The following is a 9,233-nucleotide window of genomic DNA, read 5'->3' as shown; positions in this document are numbered from 1 at the left end:
TCTCCTTTCTTTTTTGTATCTGTGGGATTGTCCAGTCTGGTATGATTACAACAACCAAACCAGACTGATACAGTCTGACTTAATTTTGACTGAATAAAAACTAACTTGGGTTCTAGCAACCATTGGGCAAGTTACTTGGTAAACCTGGACAGTTTTCAAGCTGCACTGGGAGAAACAATCATCTCCACACTCACTCCTAAGAGCATTCGACAATAGACAGTTAGTTTAAACTTTTTTGATGGTAGGAAGCTGGAGCACTTTAAGAAAACCCACTCATGCACCACCAGGACATGCAAATCCCACACAAAAAAAAACAGCCAAGGTTTTAGTCTTCAATGCTAACCACTACACCAATATGATGGTCTGATGAGATGTTTCAATTTAATCAGACACACCAAAATTGGATCACTATATCTGCATCCATGTAAAGAAGAATAAACTAAAAATGCTGACCATCTAAAACCAACTGCACATGATGGAAGCAGGAAGTTGGAGGAAAGACCGAAAGCAAACCTGCCTTTTCGGAGGTTCTTTAAGATCTTCCACTCAGCTCTATACACCGAGGTAGCAGTCAGTGATGAGATGAGATGGGAAAGATAAGAGGAGCTAACTGACTAGATAATGACAACTTCCTGTTATGAATTTCTCTACACACGGTGCTGCAACTCATCCTTGGAGCTCAGTGGAGGAGACAATGTGGGCTCACAGGTGAGAAGGACAACAACACATAAGCGAATATGTCTGACACGCCAGAAATTCCTGAAGAAGCACAAAAAAAACAAAAAACAAACAGATAACCTCCATGAAAATAATATCTTTATTTCCTGGAAGGTATTTTAAAGTGACTGGTCTTTAAAGGGGTCCTATTATGTAAAATGAACTTTTTTGAGCTTTACATCATATTGTGTTCATCAAAAACTTACCTAGTGTTGCTTTGATTCTTTCAGGCATGTCTGAGAAATCCTTGAATCTTGCTAAACGCTTGGGAGGCTTTCTTAAAAGACAAAGGTCCAATTACAATATCACATTTCTTTCAAGTCAAATTTGACATATACAGCATTTTTATAACAATTGAAGAGAACGTAGTGATTTGACTGTGCTATAAAATGGCATTATATGCCTGGTAAATACATAATAAGTGCCCTTTAATTTATTAACCACAAATAGCTGGTTTCCTTTTCATTGGAAGAAACAAAATATCACCAGGCCGAGTGTGTGGAGGGAATTGGCACGGATTGAGAGGTGTTTAAAAGAAAAATTCCCATGTCTGCTCTATTTTTCAGAACCCAACTCTCAATTTAGGAATTATTTCTGAGATTCACTCGAGTCTGAGCAATTTAATGCAACAGGTGTTCTAGTCAGTGCTGCTGTTTTTTTTTCTTTTTTCTGGACTGACAGCAGAACAGGTGATTGCCTGTTCATTGTCATTCGAGCAGTCGGCTGTGAGTGAAGGTCAAGACAAGGAACAAGCCAATCAGAGGAGAGAGATGAGACTGAAGTGTGATTGACTAGCTGGCTGCTGGTGGAGGAGCTGTTAGGTGAGTTTGGGGCTTCGAGATTGAGGAGTGTGTATGTGTGTTAGGAGGGGGTTTTATGTAACAAACAGTATATGCATACACAATGAGAAATTGGTAGATGAAAAGGCCATGGTTGCCATGACGGCACACTTTGGAGGGATGGAATGTCTTCTTGGCCTTGATGACACGACAGTGCTGATGGTTTTAGGTTATGAGGATGTGTGTGTGCGCGCATCTGGGTGTGTGTGTGTATGTAAGAGACTTAAAGGCCCATTGACTGTTGCCTTGCAATGCTTGTTTTTTACATTCCGTCTTATTATGGCCACAAACTTCAGTCTTTATCTGGACAATTGGGAAAAACATGAAATTTTGCCCAATTGTGAATGGAAAGGAAAATGATACATAAGTTTCAGAGTTTTTAAAATCTAAGATGTCGTGCATTTGTATTTGGCCTCTTTTACTCTAATTAACCAAAGTAAAATTAAATGCAGCCACCTGCCTGTAGAGGACTGCTGTGTCATCTCAATATAAATGCAACAGTTCTGTCAAGACCTAAGGTCACAACATCATGGAGATCAAGGATCAGGAATAAAGTTTTGGAAAAATCATTCCAGGGCTAAGTTATGAAAGAATATCCCAAGCTTCGATCATCTTAGCCATGTAGTATTCTTGGAAGAAACCGTGTTTAAGAGTCCCAGAGACTTGAGAGTGGAGTAGAAATTCACCAGCTAGAGAATAACCCAAAGCACATGACCAGAGCTGCAGTGAAATACTTAGGTCTGGAGGTCAAAGTTCACTGCCTGATGGCCAGTGTCATGTAATTTCCAGATGGTCAGGCACACTCAAATCAGATTTGCTGATTCATAAATGGCCTAATTATTTGATTTGTTTACGTTGAAACAAAGGCGCATCTAAAAGGCAAGACACGAGGACTTGAGTTTGAGAATGCTGATTCAGAACAAAGTGTGGTCACATGTTAAGAGTGATCCAGTCAAATTTCAGAACTAAATTCAACTGAGAATATTTGGCAGAACTTTCAACATAATTATCACAAACTTTCTCCATCCAATACGACTCAGATTTAGCTTTCTTTCTTCATAAATTTTTTTAATTCTATTTTGTTTTACAAATAATGGAGCCAGTAGCAAAAAGTTCGTCTTTACTCCTGAAAAGTTGAATGAAAATATAAATGACACTTTTCAGATTTTTATTGGTAACAATTCAGAAGCTGCTTACCGTTTATCTCCTTCTTTGCAGCTGTCTAGTGTTGTTGTTGGTCTATCTAATACATTAACAAAATATCTGAGTAAAAGCCCATTTTACTCTCACGTGTGTTTCAACTTTTCATTTTTGATTACTGAGCGTTTTTTCAGTACAACCATCCATTAAAAGAAATGATGTAAGACTGATTTCTGATATGACACACAACAGTCACTGTTGACGTATTCAAGGTTAATTATTCTTCTGCAGCTGTTGCTGTATTGTTAGTCGGTAGCCTGGCCAACAATAAAAATGTACAGATCAATGACAGTGAAAAAGAACGAGAAAGTTTTGACAGCCATGGGAGAAAAACAAAATATATTAGGAGAATACATGACTTCTCTTCCCTGTGAGACCATATGGAGACCTTGTGGTTGTCATCCTCCTCCTACACATTTCTTCCCGTCTCTCCCTCTCTCATTTATTTCAATTTGTCATGCTTTGCTTTTCCCTTAAGAAAGCGCGCTTGCTTGTAAGTGGCCCCATATAGGCCGCGAAATTGTGTCTGCGCTTTGGCTGTAATGAAACATTTAGATGCAGGAGGGAGAGTGATGGTTGTGCATTAATACTGGTGTTGATGTTGCCAGGGCAAAGTCTCTGTTTTCAGGCTGCTGGCTCGACTTTCTGATCCCGAGCTGCACGGAGGGAGAACATGCATCATGTCAAAAATGGCGAGGCTAGTCGTAGCGAAGAAGCGGTCAGGGATTTTTCCAGCAGTGTCATGAGTATGACATCAGAACAAGTTGATGAAAATAAGCCATTCTGGGCAAAACAACTTTGTTTCTGAAAAATAAAGTAAATTGTAAAACTACCCAGAACACGTATGAGGACATTCTAAATTAAGATAGTGAAACACATTTACAATATTTAAGACAATTTTGTCAGGAATAGAGAATTACAACTTAGCATGTCATCATGCTGTATGTTCCAGTGAATTCTCACATTAGCCTTTATAAGCTCTTTTTTTTTTTTGCAGCCATTGATGAAATTTGAAACACACCAACAATTATGAGTAACTCATCTAATTTTAACTTCAGGGGGAAATGTAAAAATAAAGAGCTAAGAAAGAACGCTGCTCGTGAAGCTTAATTAACCTCTGCCACCTCCAGCAGCGTGGAATTTATCCTCCAACCGTGGAGCGCCACAATCAACACTTCAGCACATGTCGCGGCATTCAGCCTGTTGTTAGAGTCGGAGGTGTTAAAATTTTAAAGAAACGCGTCCTTTTTATTCGGAGGCTTTGGTCTTCGTATGCTTGCCTAATCCTGCTGGGGCCAGTTTGTCTTTGGCAGCCAAAAAGAAGGAATGCATTATGCACAGCTTGCATCTGCCTGTGTTTAGATGCTATGCACAGCTTCTGCAAATAACTAATCTAGATCAACAGCAAACATACTCTGTCAATTTAAAAGGGGTTGAACATGATTTTGAGAATCTGTGTCACTCTTTATGCACGTAGAGGAATATTCAAAATTTAGGAGAATAAGTACGATGCGATAGACTGATGTTCATTCTCACACAACGGAGACGTAAAATATCCACCATCAGTGGCGCAACTATACATAATTCAGGTGGATGCGAAAACATAGATCCCACCATGTTTAATTGCTGATGCATTTGCTATTTTCATTTCCATAGTCTTCCTTTGAGAAATTCCCAAGCTCTCCAAGTTGCTCCATTTGTTTCAATATTTTATCATAAAAAACCCCCACAAAAACTAAACGGATATCTAGTAAAGTTGAAGGTTTCTTTGCTCTTTCCAGTTCAGTGTAGGCTGTGGCTTCAGGCGGACGCATTTTCATCATTATGCACTCAACTCCAATGAGACTCTGAACACGTTCTGCAAGCAAATCATTTGTGAGAGTTTCTCTGAATCCGGTTAAGGGTCATAGACTTGTGAGAGACAGAGAGAAGGCATTTGTATTGAGAGATCAAAGCCTGGCATGTCTTTGTGATTTTTTTTATTTTTTATAATTTTTTTTTTACGTTTTCCATGTCCGTCTCCTGAGTGCTACTTTGAGCTCTGCATAAAATTGTTCCATTTTACAGGTGAGAGGAACACATCCACAGGAGCAAAGTCTCACGTGCTTGAACTCTACCAGTCTATTTCGCATAAACCACTCCCTACAAAATAACACGGATATACAATTATTTACAATTGTCGACATCAAGGAATTGTTTTGTCATGACCATTTGCTCCCCAGACCAAACTGGATGAGAAATGTGAATAAAGAAATAGAATGATGTACGTTTATTTTAAAGAACAATTTGAGTATTCAGATTGCAGAAGCATAGCTAAAAGGTTTTTGGTGTTGCTTAATATGCTTGTAAAACCGTTGTTTTTCAATGAACACATACTGATTTACAGATAATTTTAAACACATCACCTATGAAGGCAACTGGTTGCACTGGATGTTATTTTGGTATCTGCGTAAAGGTTGGTGAATACATACAGCACACTTTTCCTTGTCTTCGTTTCCTCCCACTTCACCACAGTGCCTTACTTTGTGTTGGTCTGTCATGTGAAATCACAGTAAAGTAGACAGAAGTTTGAAGTGTGTAATGATGAGATAAGGTGTGAGGAATGTAAAAACTTTGCCAAGGCTCTGCATGTCCGAGGTCAAGATTGCGACAGGGTAGCTTAACGTCTGCCAAAAAATAAAAGATAAAATGGCTAAATTATCATTTCATAAAACAAGGCAGAAATGAGCCTGTCAGACATTAACCAGGATAACAAATGTTTCATCATGGAACCAGCCAGATCCTTGACCTCCAGCCAGAGAATAACTTATGCGTATGCATTTACCTTATAGGTTCCCAGAACCAATTTAAAAATGGCTCAAATTCTTCCTGCTGAGTTCATTTATTGGACTATGAAAGCAGCCCGACAGACTTATGACACAGCCATCACGGCTAATGTAATTAGTCTGTAGTTATAAAAAGAATGGTGGTAATGAATTGTTTAATTCTGGAGCAGGAGTAATCCTTTTTCCTGCTACGCTTTAATATCTCGCACTGCAGCACATCCTCTCTGACACTGGGCCTGCATGTTCAACGGTGCACTTGTGGTGCCCAACGCTTTGGGTAAATCCTGTTTTTTTTTTTATTTTAGAGAGGCGATCACAGTCATAGAATCATGCTCTTATAGAAACAAGCCAGATGCATCATAACTCCCTGTCCTGTTGGCCCTGTCAGTCTGATGCCCACCCCAAAGCAGCGAGAGGGCCAGAGGTTGGAGGACTCCGAGCGAGAGTGCCTCAGGTCTCCTACCAAGGGTCCTGCACAGACTCTGCTGTCTGCTGGAGGGTGAAATAAGCATACTGAGCAGTGGTTCATGTCATGAAACCAGATAGGAGGGGTCTTCCATCTTTAGCTATCCTGCCTGTTTTCCAGCAGATAAATTGCATATCTGGTCTGCGAGGGAGGAACTGAAACCGTCTTTCAATATTTCGACCCAAGGGTCACTCAGCTGGGGAAAGTGTATGATGGCGATGATGGCATTGGCGGTGGCTATGGAAGTGTCACTTCAAGATTCACTCAGTCACTGGCAGCAGATTTATTCCTGGTTGATGGTGTGTTGTTCAAAGAATCTATAGACCTCAGTAGCAAAGCAAAACTGTAACCGATTCCCACAGAAATGACTAATAAAAAGCAGAGTGAAAGAAACAGGTCGTTTTTTACACACCAATGTTCTGATGGCAAGGATTTGCAAGGTTTGTTTCTATGCTTTCCTTAACTTTTTTGATTATATTTTTACTTGAAACTGTTACAGATTATATTTATGAATAATTTTGAATAAGAATTAAAATAGAGTTCCTACTTTACTGAATTGGTTTTTAACCAATCTTAAGCAAAGAGACTTTAATATCCTTGTTTGTGGAAATTTAAAATAGTTTATCATGTCTCATTAATCCTGAAAACAACATTCAGTTTCAGGGTTTCCCCGCAGTGTATTATAAGCCTGGTGGGCCACCTGGCTTCCCTTGTGACCCCACCAGGCTGAGAATTGCTGATTTATTTAAGGTATTTTTAAAATTTTTGCATTCTTTAAGACTTTATAGTCGGTGTTCAGATATTCATCTTTTGATCTTCCTATAACACATACAAATTATCAAGTGATATTTTCAAATTTCCTGCCACAGCACGCTGTGTCAAAAAACACGGCGGGCTGCTGGATGAATGACTGCCGCCAGCCAACCACCAGCCTCGGCAAGTTTTCATTCCTGAAAAGTTCATACTGAGCCATCTTCTCCAATCAAGATATAAAAGTACAAAACCAACATACTTACAAATATTCTCCGGCCTCCTTCAGCTGGGCGTCGTGACCTTTTAGGTTGCAAAATGTGCTGAAGTAGAGAAAAACAAAAAAATAGAGAACACGAGGGGTTTTATGCTTCAAACAAATCTTAAGAGCCAGCTGCAATAAAAGACCTCCATCCATTATTGTCTGCATCGAAGCAATAAGCACAGTACTGAAACACAGCAAAAAAAAAAAGATTATGAGCGGTCCTGTAGTCATGAGGGTTTATACCTTTATGGCTTAGAATGAATCAGAGAAAAAAAAATTCTATATATTGATATTAAAATTACTTCAGTGTTTGTAGTTCAGTTGTGTTCCAGCCTGTTCACACTTTCAAACCTGAGATGGGCTTAGAAGACACGTAGAGTTTGCTTTTTCCTAAATCCAAATTTCCCAGGGTAACCAACAATCCATGAAGATCTAGGCTTTATTTAGACAAGTATGTTTAGGAGCACCTTACAATTTTATGCTTAAGATTTGAGGCTACGGTTGCAATACAGAGAATTGTGTGAACTAAAAAGCACAATTCAATCTCCTTTCTCTTAAGACATAAACTGTGTTCATTTTGGGAAAGTAAGAATTGTGTTAGAGTAACTCTATGGAGCACAATATGCTGTAAAACTTATTGCTATTTAACAAGTCAGTGTTAATCTCTCTGCAAAACCCAAAACTAAGACCTTTCATCCTATGTCTTTGATTTAAATGCAAATGGTGCAGTCAGACATGCTGGAAAATGACACTTGTTTTCTGTTTTCTTTCTCCCCCCCCGCCCTCCCAACTCCCCCTCTGTGCACTACTTTGCAAATTAAATGCAATGTTTGTGACAGTTTGATGCTGGTGGAGGCAAAACCAGGCAGAGCTTTGGATAGCAAAATGTTCCCTTAGGGGGACAGCCCCGGTTTGATGTTCTTAATAAACTTCAAATCCGACAGGCTGACAGAGGCAGCGTGCTGCTGTTTATTTCTCTTCTATTTCCACAATGAGATACGGGGCTCTGTTGAAATGAGAAAAGCAAAACTTTAACAATTTTAAAGGAAGGGTTGGAAAAGTAATGTATGGTTGTAAGGAGACTGTTTAATTGTGTTTGAAAAATAAGTAACAGAAATGAGTGGTGATGGAGTGCATAGATGTATTTACAGGGTCTTTTAAGGTACATAACCCAGTTATTAAAGGGGCGTTATTATGTATGTTCTAGGTACATAGTGACATTTTATAGCACCATCAAGTAACTATGTCATCTTCATTTTGTTAGAATCTTGAGTTAAAAGAAATATGGCTTCGCAATTTGTCGATTTTAGATCAAAAATGAGACGCGATTCAAACACATAAATTTAAAGACAAGAGACTTGATACTTTTGGCAGTATAGCACATTTACACAATATACATATCCCTTTAAGGTAAAAGGGGCATGCTTTCTTCTCATTATGAACTTATTCTGTTGAATTAATGCTTTTCCCAAAGTGGTATGATTCTGGTGTAATACAAGCTCTGGTGGCTTTTTAGAGCCCTGTTGTCATGACATGCAGTGCTTTGTTTGAATAAGAACCAAATATTTTCACTTTCTGTAAAAGATGCTGGTTCAGCTATTGTTTTTTTCACAAATGCATGAGGAACTGAAACTATGTTGTCACATGAGAGCGGTTTTAATAAAGATTCAGAAAAGGATCCTGATTGTTGAAAACTTGTAACCACACCAATATATTCGTGGCAGTATATTTCTCCTGTCTCCACCATTGCTTTGAAAGGGAACATCCTTAACATATCCTGAAGCTATATTTTTCACTATAGCAGAAAAGGCTGCATTTTTTTTTTTTTTGCAAACATGTCCTGGCCTGGTATTCACAGTGCAACAGCTACCAAGTAACCTTGCATTATATTTTGGATGTGATTTTGTGCTATTCGCCGCTGAAGGATGACACCCTGCATTAAATTCTTGGCACCACCCTAACATCTTTGGTGGCATCTGAAGCAGCTGGAAGGTGTAAAATGCAAAATTTCACACATTATATTCCTGAAGGGATACGCTGTTTATACAAAATGTCAATATGATGTTACCTTTGGACCAGAAATACCATCATCCATGATTTATACTGCCTTCATCATGTTTGGGTTCATGGAGATCTAGTGGCTTTACTTGATGGGAGCAGGTGAAAAAAAG

This window comes from Poecilia reticulata, linkage group LG5, assembly GCF_000633615.1.
Source record: "Poecilia reticulata strain Guanapo linkage group LG5, Guppy_female_1.0+MT, whole genome shotgun sequence".
NCBI lineage: Eukaryota > Metazoa > Chordata > Actinopteri > Cyprinodontiformes > Poeciliidae > Poecilia > Poecilia reticulata.
The sequence above is the reverse complement of the archived record's forward strand: the minus strand, read 5'-3'. Positions refer to the sequence as shown.